Source organism: Etheostoma spectabile, chromosome 14 (genome assembly GCF_008692095.1).
Source record: "Etheostoma spectabile isolate EspeVRDwgs_2016 chromosome 14, UIUC_Espe_1.0, whole genome shotgun sequence".
Classification (NCBI taxonomy): Eukaryota; Metazoa; Chordata; class Actinopteri; order Perciformes; family Percidae; genus Etheostoma; species Etheostoma spectabile.
The window spans coordinates 12644378-12659119 of record NC_045746.1 but is presented as its reverse complement, the minus strand read 5'-3'; the positions used below and the strand labels follow the sequence as shown (position 1 = coordinate 12659119).

At 41.7% G+C, this 14742-nt stretch overlaps 2 pseudogenes; both read left to right on the top strand.

The window, feature by feature from the left end:
- Positions 1–1478: 1478 nt before the first annotated feature.
- Positions 1479–7474, top strand: LOC116702006 (sodium-dependent neutral amino acid transporter B(0)AT1-like; annotated as a pseudogene).
- A 4268-nt stretch (positions 7475–11742) lies between these two features.
- Positions 11743–14742, top strand: part of LOC116701447 (sodium-dependent neutral amino acid transporter B(0)AT1-like) — a 5189-nt pseudogene continuing 2189 nt past the window's right edge.

The window sequence follows — 14742 nt, the reverse complement described above, 5'->3', positions numbered from 1 at the left end:
ACAAATAGGAAAAAGAGACTAAATTGGACAGTTGAAGACTGGAAAAATGTTGCCTGGTCTGATGAGTCTCGATTTCTGTTGAGACATTCAGATTGTAGAGTCAGAATTTGGCGTAAACAGAATGAGAACATGGATCCATCATGCCTTGTTACCACTGTGCAGGCTGGTGGTGGTGGTGTAATGGTGTGGGGGATGTTTTCTTGGCACACTTTAGGCCCCTTAGTGCCAATTGGGCATCGTTTAAATGCCACGGCCTACCTGAGCATTGTTTCTGACCATGTCCATCCCTTTATGGCCACCATGTACCCATCCTCTGATGGCTACTTCCAGCAGGATAATGCACCATGTCACAAAGCTCAAATCATTTAAAATTGGTTTCTTGAACATGAAAATTAGTTCACTGAACTAAAATGGCCCTCACAGTCACCAGATCTCAACCCAATAGAGCATCTTTGGGATGTGGTGGAACGGGAGCTTCGTGCCCTGGATGTGCATCCCACAAATCTCCATCAACTGCAAGATGCTATCCTATCAATATGGGCCAACATCTCTAAAGAATGCCTTCAGCACCTTGCTGAATCTATGCCACATAGAATTAAAGCAGTTCTGAAGGCGAAAGGGGGTCAATCACAGTATTAGTATGGTGTTCCTAATAATCCTATAGGTGAGTGTAATGCTGTAAAAACAAACGGAAAGTTGAGGTGGATTAATACCTGTAGTCTATAGTGTTACATTTGGCACTAAATAACATTAACTAACAATAAGTCACTTAATTAACTAATCATTGATAGTATTATTATTTCATTAAAAGTTTTATTGATGTATGTTCCAGCCAAACTGAACTTTGCCTCTTCCTCATCCAATGCACTTGGTCAACTGCTAGACTATTTTCCTTTAATGATTCACAAAATGTACACCTCTGTCAAGTCATCAACAGAGTCTGATGCTGACTTGAAATGTTAGTTGCTATAAATTGTCATACAAGCAGTCCCTCTTTACCCCCCTGGTATGTAATAACTGACAGTGTAGGTTCAACACAAGGCAGTGTAGGTTCAACTTTGAGCCTCAAGACTACATAATACAGCAGGAAACCATTAAAGGTCCTAATAAGCTCAGTTGAAATTGTGTTTTAGTGCTAAATCCCAAACAAAGTTGCAAAAAAACAAAAAAAGAGCACACCTAGTTCACACACAGTAAGGCTGGAAAACCCTTTGGGTAAGTCTAGAGGTCTAAGGGTCTTGGGCCAGTTGCCCACTATGCTCGGTTGGTAATCCAGCCTTGGGTTGACAAATTCAGTTATCTGGTTGCAGGCTGGTGCACAAGTGATCCTACCCTTTTAGGTCTCATCTCTTTCTCCAGATGCAACTCTACTCAGGGAGTAACTACTATTTTTGGAGCAACAACTGCGAGCAGGACTCAGTTGTCACTGTCCTTATCACTGCCAGCACTTCAATATCCTCTGCAATGGTTATATACTCTGTAATGGTTGTCTGCCTCATTATCAGCTTCAGGGACACAACAATATAATGGGTGAGTGACTTTAAATCAGGCAAAAGTTGGAGCGCTCCCTGGAGTTGTGGATCAAACCCAGGATCTTCTTGTTGTATGTATGGCATTGTGCTACTGTGCCACTGTTTTGTTTGTATAATGTGTGTCTAAACTGAATGACTGTAAAACAGAAATGCAGAGTATGCACAGGCTAATCTGTGGATTGCATCAGATAAAGTAAAAGATCATAAACTTGTTTCAACAATGCAGAGTTCATACACTCAGCCCTCACTTTGACTTTCAAGAACAATAGTGTAACATCTTAGCTTCAGTGGGGTCGCTATGAGACTGGTTCTTCCTAACCCAGGACTGGATGACAGAATCCCTTCCTATGAGGACCTGGACAGGATGGAGAAGGAGGAAGCTGGGGACAGGCCAAAGTGGGACAACAAAGCCCAATACATCCTAACCTGTGTGGGCTTCTGCATTGGGATTGGCAATGTGTGGCGATTCCCTTATTTGTGTCAAAGTCATAGGGGAGGTAAGACGTAGTAAAATGGGAAAAGGACATCTTATTATTATGGGCTGTCAATTCTTGAATGATTGTTTGGCAAATGAAAGTGTGGTTGAGGTAAAAAGGGCAACCAATACCTATTTGGTGATCTTTTATCTTTTAAATATGATTTTCCTGAAGAGACTTATTGTATCAGTGCAGAATTATTAGATATCTTAACTGTGAATATATCTAATAATTCTGCACCTTTATTTCAGAAGAGTCACCTGTCCTTTGTGCATATTTTTGTGTTTCTTTACAAAAGTGGCTGTGTTAAGTGAGTCATTATGCATTTAAAGTAATCTAACAACTGAATCTGCCAATTTCTTTTAACTTGATGTTCACATTAAGGATGGTAGAAATGGGAGAGGTTCCCACAAGTGAAAATTGAAAGCAATCACTCTGTCAAACCACTTAAGACAATTGAAGATTGCAAAGATTGTTTTGTAGAAGATGAAAATACTGCACAATTGTATTCTATAGCCCTATTTCATTAAAATGTGTGGTTTTATGACGTGAGGTGTTGAATGTTAACATCCGAGCTTTTGCCAATAAAACATTTTCATATTTAAGATGCCGAAAATGCTTTTGATTTTTCAAAATGCAACAATACAGATCTGTAATTGTACTAGTTACTGAGCATACATTTTTCAGGTGCCTTTTTGATTCCCTACGTGATCCTGCTGGTACTGGAAGGAATGCCTCTCCTGCTGCTGGAGTTTGCCATCGGCCAGCGTCTCAGGAAAGGCAGCGTGGGAGTGTGGAGGGCCATCAGCCCTTATCTGACTGGTGTTGGTATGTAAAATAGGCTCTGAAAAGATTTGTCCAAAGCAAAAAAAGCAACCATAAAACCATAGCACCACAGCAAGACAAAGCTGTTAATGAATATCTGGCTGTGAATGTAACATTGGTTAATAATTCTGTCCTACTCAGGTATAGCCTCCATGCTGGTGTCCTTATTGATTGGACTGTACTACAACACCTTAATAGCCTGGATCTTGTGGTATCTCTTCAATTCTTTTCAAGACCCGCTGCCTTGGACCCAGTGTCCTCTCAATGACAATGGGACAGGTAGGTAGGTTGACCATACACATTTTCCGCTCATATGCATAACAAAGCAACCAAATTGTATTGTTTGTGTGTATTTGTTGCTCTTCAGGATTTGTACCAGAGTGTCAACAAAGCTCCTCTGTAGATTACTATTTCTACAGAGTGACACTTAATAGTTCGGCCTCTATAGCGGACTCTGGAGGAATCCAGTGGCCCATAGTACTCTGCCTGTTAACTGCCTGGACAGTCATTGCAATCTGCTGTATAAGAGGCATCGGCACTTCAGGCAAGGTTTGTTGAACTTTCAGGGAATTGACCATTAGCTAAGCCCCCACCTCCTGTAGTTAGGCCTGCCAAACTTTCTGTTCTCACAAAGAACATTTACAGTGACAACCATGGATGTGTTATTGAACCGGATACGTCTCCCCCACTCAGCCTTGCTTCCAAATTTTGTGTCCACTAGTGGTATTGCAACTAAAAATCTCCTGCGTCCCAAAATGCATTTTTCCCAAAATACCACTGTTAAAAACGAGACGTCTGTGACGACTGTTGACAAAAAACCTCAAGCTATCAACTTGGTCAAATATTAAGCCATGGGGGTTTTTAGAAGGTGTGGACTCTGGTTGCCTCTCCACCGGCTCTTCTGAATGTAAGCAAATTTGTGCTCTTGTGTCTATCTTTTGTTAAGTATTGGTTGCTTTTTGTGGTTGACGTTGGGATGACATGTGGCTACGAGTTGCTCATCAGGACAGGGAAAAAAACTTGCCAGTCTTCTGCTGACTCTGCTAACCTGGCCGGTCAAGGTTTTCAAATGTAGCTAACACATCAGAGTTAACACAAGGAAAAGGTAAAGAAGATGAGCACCGGCTACAATTACGACCAAATGGAGAATCAAGACCATCTCTGTGTCTATATCAACATTAGAGGCTCTCCGAGTCAAGCGTGGAAGAATTCAACACTGACTGCAATTCATGGATCTTCTTTGCTAGATCCTGGAAAACCAGACGGCGCTGTCCACACTGTCTTTTTAAGCCTCCCTCTCGAAAAAAACAACAATTAAAAAGTCTACTCTGATTTATTCTGGGTTTTTGCATCTGCGCTTTAACCATGTGCATGTGTCACTGTCATTGCATTAGTGGAATGACTGTAACAGCACTGTAGCAACACTTTCTCCCAATATTTAGTATATTGTGACATCACAACTGCAGAAGTCCTGACGGCTTGTTTAAAGGCACCGTTTCTGAATAAGGGCTGTGTGCATTTCTCCATGAATTGAGCATTTTGATACTTTCACCATAGTTATATAGCACCTCAACCTGCTTTATAATCAATAAAGACATTGAAATATTACTATTTACAATATGGGACCTTTTACTGGAAAATCCAAAACTTGACAGGCGGGCCTCTGTGCCTAGTTATGGTTGCTAAGCAATTGCACAATTTTTGGGGAGGGGTTTAGCAAATTGTCAATTATTATACATTTTTTACAAAACGTCGATCTAATGTCCATTATTAATAATTATATTTTTTCTTGTCATGACCTCAGGCAGTGTATGTCACAGCCATCCTGCCTTACATAGTGCTGGCCATCTTCCTGATCCGAGGACTGACTCTTAAAGGTGCCCTGACAGGAATAAAGTTCCTCTTCACACCAGGAGTATATATGTTTCAAATGTTAAGAAAAAAAGAAGTTGTATCTCATAGGTCAAAGCCAAGTACCCATCTATGCCTTACTCTTGCAGGTTGACGAGTTGATGAACCCAACCACTTGGCTGGATGCAGGTGCCCAGGTCTTTTATGCCTTTGGTGTGGGGTGGGGAGGCCTCATCTCCTTCTCAAGTTACAACCCTGTTCAGTAAGAGACATGAGTCAGATTTACATCCAAATACATTGCACATTTTAACCAAATGACTGGCAAAGAAAGTTGGCAAGAGCAACAGAGAATGAATGCTTCTTTCCATCCACTACCGCTATGTGAGTTGGTCCCTAAGATAAGCAGGAGGCGAAGCCAATTCTTCAGTCAGGAAACAATTATACCACTATATAAAAAAAAAAAAGCATAAAAACCCGGCGATTGGAAACGCGGCAATTATTTATTGAAAAAACGGAAGTAGCCATTCTCAGACCCAAGGTTAACATGTGTTTTTGCTTTTTTTTCCCCAAGCAACAACTGCATGCAAGATGCTGTGATCCTGTCAGTCGTAACTGGCCTCACCTCAATCTATACTGCCACAGTCACCTACACCATCATCGGCTTCAGGGCCACAGAGAAATATGACAACTGTATCAGTGAAGTGAGTAGTCACAGTACATGGGTTTAATGTTTTGGAATAGAGTAGTCCAAAATTAACTGAAACATGTGAGGATACATGGTCTTATATACAGTTATTATATATTCACACCTTATAGACTCACAGTATTGGTTGATGTTACCATTTCTCCTGGAGGTCTTTAGTAGGTTTCGTATACCAAAGTTTGAGCCATGCTAGCAGGGTGGCTCTAGCTACATTTGGGAATGCATTTTGGCCATGGAATAAGGTCTGTGGGTGTTGTTCCCCATTTTACATTGGACTTACACAAGGAAGGGGGTAGGAGGAATGATTCCAGCAACCAGTTGTCTCTTATAGAGTCAGTATTAGTAAGTGAGTGTATCAAGATGGACTTAAAAAATATAAAAATTCATCTTTTTATTCTTCAGTTACTAATCTTTGACACATTTTCTCCCTAGTAACATCATGACATATTAAATGCATATGACTTCCTGAAGACAGCATCTCTACAAGCAACTACGACACAGCCTTTCATCATCTAAACCTCTCCTGATATTATTCTCGGATTGGACATCAAAATCTGTGACCTGCAGACACTTCTCAGTGAGGTGACTGTTTGATCAATCTCTGTCAGATTCCAGTTGTGATTGTATTTTGCTCCTAACTGATTATGACTAATGTGCTGTACAGGGAGTGGAGGGAACAGGTCTGGCCTTCATTGTGGTTCACAGAAGCCATCGCCAAGATGCTGGTTCTCCAGCCTGGTCTGTCCTCTTTTCATCATGCTTCTGTGCTTGGGAATTCAACCCTGTTTGGCAACATTGAAGGAGTGGTGGTCCACATGACAGACTGAATGTGGTTTCCTAAAAAATGGCCCAGTGAAGCACGGAATGGTAACTTGGGTTTAAAATCCAATTCAATCAATTCCTTAGTTTTTCATTCCCAATGAAACTCTTTGGCGTTGTCTTAGGTTTGTATTTTGACAAAGGCTCTCGTTTTTGTGAACGTGCATTTCAGGAGTAACATGTGCTATCGCCTTCACATCTCCTCCTGTTTGCGCAGCATTCAGGGATCTATTGGGTAACTCTCTTCGACAACTTTGCTGGATCTGTTCCACTTCTGACTATTGGTTTCTTTGAGATGATAGCTGTTGTATACATCTATGGCATAGACAGGTTGGTGCTTATTTAAGTATTTAGCAAACATTGGCCATCGGGGTTGCTTTCTTCATCTTGATACTTGATATAGAATAAGCTTACAGCATTATTCATTATCATGCTGTGCCAGTTCCTGAGCTTTTTATTCAAAGCTTATGGGATGGTTAACCTATTTAAGTCCTGGTAACAGCGAAGGCTGTTACAATTCAAAACTTTTCCAAAACTAATTAAACCCTCTTGTGTTGCAGGTTCAATGAGGACTGGAGTCATGGTTGGACACAAGCCCTCATCTTCTGGCAGGTTACATGGAGGTCATCAGTCCTTAATTGTTCTGGTGATTTTAGTTTTCACCTGGTGACACGAGTCCAAGAGGAGCTCACTAATTGGTCTGGGATCCCAACTCTGTAAGCACAAAGTGCTGTTATCAGCTAATATGTTCATCCTAAACATCCCTCTTTATGTTGCCTTTATCTCAATGTTCACTCATTGCAAACTACCAAAATGATATCACAGGCTAAACATTTTAAGGTAATGTTGTTCCTCTGTGTTTAAGCCAACACATTCTCACTCCCACTGGTCAGATGCCTTGGGCGTTGTTATTGACACTAAAAGTCTCCTTAGCGTCAGATCTAAATGCGCTTCATCTAAATGTGCTGGGACAGGACTATTGTCATCAGTATTGACGCAGTTAGGGGGTTGGGTTTAGGGAAAGATGAGCAAGATGGGCTTAAGAGATGTGTTTCAGTGACACAATGGACAAGAACGGGACAGTTGGGTTTAGGAAAAAGATCGTGGGTGGGGTTATAAAATGGCACGTTTCTGTGAGACGCGTGACACAAACCCTTGTTTTGTGCTTTACAGGAGGAGTTCCCATCTTGGCATCAGTACCATACCCGTCATGGATCTACGTGAACATCTTTCTACTGGCAGGAGTCCCAGTCTGGCGGTGCCTGTAATGCATTATGTAAGCGGTCTATGTTTGCTGTAAGAAAAATAAAATCAATGTCCCAAACTGTTGAAAAGTCATATGTTTTCAGAATACCACAAATGCAAGACTCTTAAAGCACAATACTGATGTTTTATTTAGGCACTTTGGTAAACTGCTTAAACTAAACTGCTCATGTTTTGTGCAAATTTATTCTGCTGTATCAATATACTGAACTTACTCATTGCACTAATTGGCCTGTGAATTGCTTTCTTGTTTTATTGGACCTTTTTAGACTAGGAGACACAGCAGATACAGTTTTCCATCCATCCAAGTTTAATCCCGTTTTATGAGGTGGCCCTGCGAGCTCAAACACTGCAAATCAAGAAAACACATGCAAATAGACAAAATATAAGCAAATTTAGAAAACTCTCTCACCAATTTGACAACATAGAGCAGCATTAGAAAGAAAAGCTGCAAAATGAGAAAAACAACCAAATACAGAAACTGTGAGGAGCTTCATCATTTGTGTGACAAAAAATATGACATACTTAGCAGTGGTTCCAACATGGGGTTTGGGCCCCCTCATGAAGCACCAAAGATCACAAGGGGGAGGCTTTGGCTTCTCTAAGGTTGTCAAATTACATTGCACATATTAACTTAAATCATGATATCACACTTACTTGATAATTTAAACAAAGTCTATGTATAAAATCAATTTAAAAGGATAAAATTTTTATAGTCACTCAAAAAAAGTAGAAGTAGAAGGCCAAACACTCTAGGATCAGCGCTCAGTTTTGTTTTGGTCAGCTAGCTCATCTTCGTTTTTCTGTAGTCACTTTTTGATGAAGTGAAGCACTTTTCTGTCTTCTCCTGGAGAAGATAAAGGGACAAGGTTTGCAACAGGAGAATGGGAATGGAGAGATATTTAATTCTTAATAGAGCTGGGGCAGATTTAATTATACTATGTTATCACATAATATATTACTTCAACATTTTGAAGTAATAATAATGTTAGTGTAAAACTAAAATGAAAAGTGTAAAACACTATAACTTATGTTGCAAGGTGTTACTGAAGCAAAGCCATGTCTGGAATAAGTAAAAGTGCCAATGACTGTTACGAGTCGAAAAGAGCCAGTGGTGAGTGGGGGTGCGCTAGAAGAAAACAGGCGTCAGACGGGAAACATGGAAGGGGGATGAATCCAAAGACCCGGAAGAAGCTTGAGGCAAACAGCACATGGTTAATGACCGACTCAACCTCAAATGGGCCAATGAAGCGAGGGGCCAACTTTTTAGAGGTACCACTGAGGGGAATCTCCTTAGAGCTGAGCCATACCTCTGGCCAGGTCTGTACACAGGAGCAGAAATGCGATGGCGGTCGGCCATCCGCTGGTTGGTTCCCGGTGTTCGGAGAAGAGCCTGCCGAGCCTCCCTCCATATACACCGCATCTTGCAGTAGTGATGTTGAACGGAGGGAACTGTGATCTCCGACTCCTGAACAGGAAAGAGAGGAGGAGGAGAATAGCTCAGGAAAGCAGGTAAGGGAAGGTTAAGATGTAAGGGAATTGTGGGCGTATTCAATCCAAGTGAGTTGTGAACTCCAGGAGCTGGATTGCCGGCGCACACACCATTGTATAGCCTAATCGAGCCTGTGACAAAGTCCATGGAAATATGCGACCAGGTACAGGTAGGGGATGAAGATGGCCAGTCAGGGGCATTTGAGACCCCTTGCCCCTGGCGCAGATGGTACAGACCCCGAAAACTCCCGTATGTCCAGCCATGGAGGGCCACCAGAAATGCCTCCGAAAGAGGGAAAAAGTGCAAGACACGCCCGCGTGACAGGAAAACTTGGGGGCGGTGTCCCCACTGGAGGACCTGGGAGCTGGCAAAATCAGGAACAAACATGCACCCTGGCAGGCCACCACCGGGGTCAGGGTTAGTACGGAGTAATTGTTACTATAGCGGGAGGGTGGTTCTCCACACTGGGCTTGTTATGTGAAAACTACATACAATAATTGTGCAGGTGACAACAGGAGGGGGGGGTGTGCGAGGAGATCCAGTGGTGAGTGCAGTGCGCTCTCCAGAGCGTGTCCAGTGAGTAAATGATTAATGTACACTCACCTAAAGGATATTAGGAAACCAGTTCAATTTCGCATTAATGAAATATTAATCAACCAATCACTTGGCAGTTGCTTCAATGTATTTAGGGGTGTGGTCCTGGTCAAGACAATCTCCGAACACAAACTGGGCCGGTCTGAGTATTTCACATCTTCTGAGTTACTGGGATTTCACGCACAACCATTTCTAGGGTTACAAAGAATGGTGTGAAAAAGGAAAAAACATCCAGTATGCGGCAGTCCGTGGGGCGAAAATGCCTTGTGATGCTAGAGGTCAGAGGAGAATGGGCCGACTGATTCAAGCTGATAGAAGAGCAACTTTGGACTAATAAACACTCTTACAACCGAGGTACGCAGAAAGCTTTATAAAGCCACAACACGCACAACCGAGGCGGATGGGCACACATCAGAAGACCCCACCGGTTACCACTCATCTCCACTACAATAGGAAAAAGAGACAAATTGGACAGTTGAAGACTGGAAAAATGTTGCCTGGTCTGATGAGTCCGATTTCTGTTGAGACATTCAGATTGTAGAGTCAGAATTTGCGTAAACAGAATGAGAACATGGATCCATCATGCCTTGTTACCACTGGCAGGTGGTGGTGGTGGTGTAATGGTGTGGGGGATGTTTTTTGGCACACTTTAGGCCTTAGTGCCAATTGGGCATCGTTTAAATGCCACGGCTACCTGAGCATTGTTTCTGACCATGTCCATCCCTTTATGGCCACCATGTACCCATCCTCTGATGGCTACTTCCAGCAGGATAATGCACCATGTCACAAAGCTCAAATCATTTAAAATTGGTTTCTTGAACATGAAAATTAGTTCATGAACTAAAATGGCCCTCACAGTCACCAGATCTCAACCAATAGAGCATCTTTGGGATGTGGTGGAACGGGAGCTCGTGCCCTGGATGTGCATCCCACAAATCTCCATAACTGCAAGATGCTATCCTATCATATGGGCCAACATCTCTAAAGAATGCCTTCAGCACCTTGCTGATCTATGCCACATAGAATTAAAGCAGTTCTGAAGGCGAAAAGGGGTCAATCACAGTATTAGTATGGTGTTCCTAATAATCCTATAGGTGAGTGTAATGCTGTAAACAACAAACGGAAAGTTGAGGTGGATTATACCGTAGTCTATAGTGTTACATTGGCACTAAATAACATTAACTAACATAAGTCACTTAATTAACTAATCATTGATAGTATTATTATTTCATTAAAGTTTTATTGATGTATGTTCCAGCCAAACTGAACTTTGCCTCTTCCTCATCCAATGCACTTGGTCAACTGCTAGACTATTTCCTTTAATGATTCACAAATGTACACCTCTGTCAAGTCATCAACAGAGTCTGATGCTGACTTGAAATGTTAGTGTATAAATTGTCATACAAGCAGTCCCTCTTTACCCCCTGGTATGTAATAACTGACAGGTGTAGGTTCAACACAAGGCAGTGTAGGTTCAACTTTGAGCCTCAAGACTACATAAACAGCAGGAAACCATTAAAGGTCCTAATAAGCTCAGTTGGAATTGTGTTTAGTGCTAAATCCCAAACAAAGTTGCACAAAAAACAAAAAAAGAGCACACCTAGTTCACACACAGTAAGGCTGGAAAAACCTTTGGGTAAGTCTAGAGGTCTAAGGGTCTTGGGCCAGTTGCCCACTATGCTCGGTTGGTAATCCAGCTTGGGTTGACAAATTCAGTTATCTGGTTGCAGGCTGGTGCACAAGTGATCCTACCCTTTTAGGTCTCATCTCTTTCTCCAGATGCAACTCTACTCAGGGAGTAGTAACTATATTTTTGGAGCAACAACTGCGAGCAGGACTCAGTGTCACTGTCCTTATCACGCCAGCACTTCAATATCCTCTGCAATGGTTATATACTCGTAATGGTTGTCTGCTCATTATCAGCTCAGGGACACAACAATATAAGGGTGAGTGACTTTAATCAGGCAAAAGTTGGAGCGCTCCTGGAGTGTGGATCAAACCCAGGATCTTCTTGTTGTATGTATGGCATTGTGCTACTGTGCCACGTTTTGTTTGTATAATGTGTGTCTAAACTGAATGACTGTAAAACAGAAATGCAGAGTATGCACAGGCTAATTGTGGATTGCATCAGATAAAGTAAAAGATCATAAACTTGTTTCAACAATGCAGAGTTCATACATCAGCCCTCACTTTGACTTTCAAGAACAATAGTGTAACATCTTAGCTCAGTGGGGTCGCTATGAGACTGGTTCTTCCTAACCCAGGACTGGATGACAGAATCCCTTCCTATGAGGACCTGGACAGGATGGAGAAGGAGGAAGCTGGGGACAGGCCAAATGGGACAACAAAGCCCAATACATCCTAACCTGTGTGGGTCTGCATTGGGATTGGCAATGTGTGGCGATTCCCTTATTTGTGTCAAATCATGGGGAGGTAAGACGTAGTAAAATGGGAAAAGGACATCTTATTATATGGGCTGTCAATTCTTGAATGATTGTTTGGCAAATGAAAGTGTGGTTGAGGGTAAAAAGGGCAACCAATACCTATTTGGTGATCTTTATCTTTTAAATATGATTTCCTGAAGAGGATTATTGTATCAGTGCAGAATTATTAGATATCTTAACTGTGAATATATCTAATAATTCTGCACCTTTATTTCAGAAGAGTCACCTGTCCTTTGTGCATATTTTTGTGTTTCTTTACAAAAGTGGCTGTGTTAAGTGAGTCATATGCATTTAAAGTAATCTAACAACTGAATCTGCCAATTCTTTTAACTTGATGTTCACATAAGGATGGTAGAAATGGGAGAGGTTCCACAAGTGAAAATTGAAAGCAATCACTCTGTCAAACCACTTAAGACAATTGAAGATTGCAAAGATTGTTTTGTAGAAGATGAAAATACTGCACAATTGATTCTATAGCCCTATTTCATTTAAAATGTGGGTTTTATGACGTGAGGTGTTGAATGTTAACATCCGAGCTTTTGCCAATAAAACATTTCATATTTAAGATGCCGAAAATGCTTTTGATTTTTCAAAATCAACAATACAGATCTAATTGTACTAGTTACTGAGCATACATTTTTCAGGTGCCTTTTTGTTCCCTACGTGATCCTGCTGGTACTGGAAGGAATGCCTCTCTGCTGCTGGAGTTTGCCATCGGCCAGCGTCTCAGGAAAGGCAGCGTGGGAGTGTGGAGGGCCATCAGCCCTTATCTGACTGGTGTGGGTATGTAAAATAGGCTCTGAAAAGATTTGTCCAAAGCAAAAAAAGCAACCATAAAACCATAGCACCACAGCAAGACAAAGTGTTAATGAATATCTGGCTGTGAATGTAACATTGGTTAATAATTCTGTCCTACTCAGGTATAGCCTCCATGCTGGTGTCCTTATTGATTGGACTGTACTACAACACCTTAATAGCCTGGATCTTGTGGTATCTCTTCAATTCCTTTCAAAGCCCACTGCCTTGGGCTCAGTGTCCTCTCAATGACAATGGGACAGGTATTTAAATATAAAGAGATTCTTATCAAGAACCCAAACTCTACTCAATATTAAAACACTTGAAGGACTGTTTCTTGCCCCTTCAGGATTTGTACCAGAATGTCAACAAAGCTCCACTGTAGATTACTATTTTTACCGAGTGACTCTGAACAGTTCGGCCTCCATTGTGGACTCTGGAGGAATCCACTGGCCCATTGTACTCTGCCTGCTAGCTGCCTGGACAGTCATGTGTGTCTGCTACATACGGGGGATCGGCACTTCAGGCAAGGTCTGTCAAACCTTTAGACAAATGTGTTTTTCTGAATCACCAACATCCAATTATTTCATAATTTGTTTTTCTTGTCATGACCTCAGGCGGTGTATGTCACAGCCATCCTGCCTTACATAGTGCTGGCCATCTTCCTGATCCGAGGACTGACTCTTAAAGGTGCCCTGACAGGAATAAAGTTCCTTTTCACACCAGACGTATGTTTTAAACTACTATCATTAAAAAATTCAATTATATATCTAATAAACCAAAGACACATCACAATGTATGCCTTACTCTTGCAGGTTGATGAGTTGATGAAACCAACAACTTGGCTGGATGCAGGTGCTCAGGTCTTTTATGCCTTTAGCTTAGCTTGGGGAGGCCTTATCTCGTTCTCAAGCTACAACCCTGTTCAGTAAGAGACATTTATAGAAGCCGTTTCTATAACCATACAGCAGTTCTACTGTTATTTAGCTCACGATAAAGATGTAATTCTCTCTATCTCTTTCCTACATGATAAAGGCCTAAAATGCCCCAAAAATAATCTTTAAGTGTGTCCTGAATCTTTTTAACATGTGTTTTTTGCTTATTTTTTTCCCAAGCAACAACTGCATGCAAGATGCTGTGATCCTGTCAGCCATAACTGGCCTCACCTCAATCTATGCTGCCACAGTCACCTACACCATCATCGGCTTCAGGGCCACAGAGAAATATGACAACTGTATCAGTGAGTGAGTAGTGTCACATTGCCAGACCTATCTCCACAGTTCTGCAGAGAAAGGTCTGGGTCTGTAACACATACATTCCGGGATAGGAGAAAGAACGCTATGGGTTTACACCAACTAAATTGTCTTGGATGGTGCTAAGATCCGGACGCAGCGACGGTGGCTTTGCAAAATGGTCTTGTGAAAGACTTTTTTTTTTATCAAAGTCAAAGTCAAAGTCTGCTTTATTGTCAATTTCTTTACATGTCAAGTCATACAAAGAGATCGAAATTACGTTTTCCTCTATCCCACGGTGTAGACAAGACATATTTTATAGGTGGAAAATTGTCAGTCAGAGTTCCATCTAGAAAGTCAGACGTTGGACTCGGACAACACTTATGGACACCGACCAAGAATTCCAGTACACAAGGTCCGAGTCGTATTGTTGAGGATAAGAGAACGCAGCATTAGTCCACAGCAGTCCCGCCGATCGGTTCCAAAACGTCCCAGTTAGAAAGTACATGCTGTAACGGTAAACATATTCTTTGTAAATATTTACAATCATTCCCAACAAAGAACCAAGTAGGCCTGATAGTTGGCTTAGCGTAGTGAATGGAATTCTATGTTGTCGGTAAGCATGTTTCTTGTACGTCTTGTGGCCTGCGTATTCACAACGAGTACAAATGGCTATGCAGATTAAGACTAGACGATTTCCTAGGCAGATATTGATT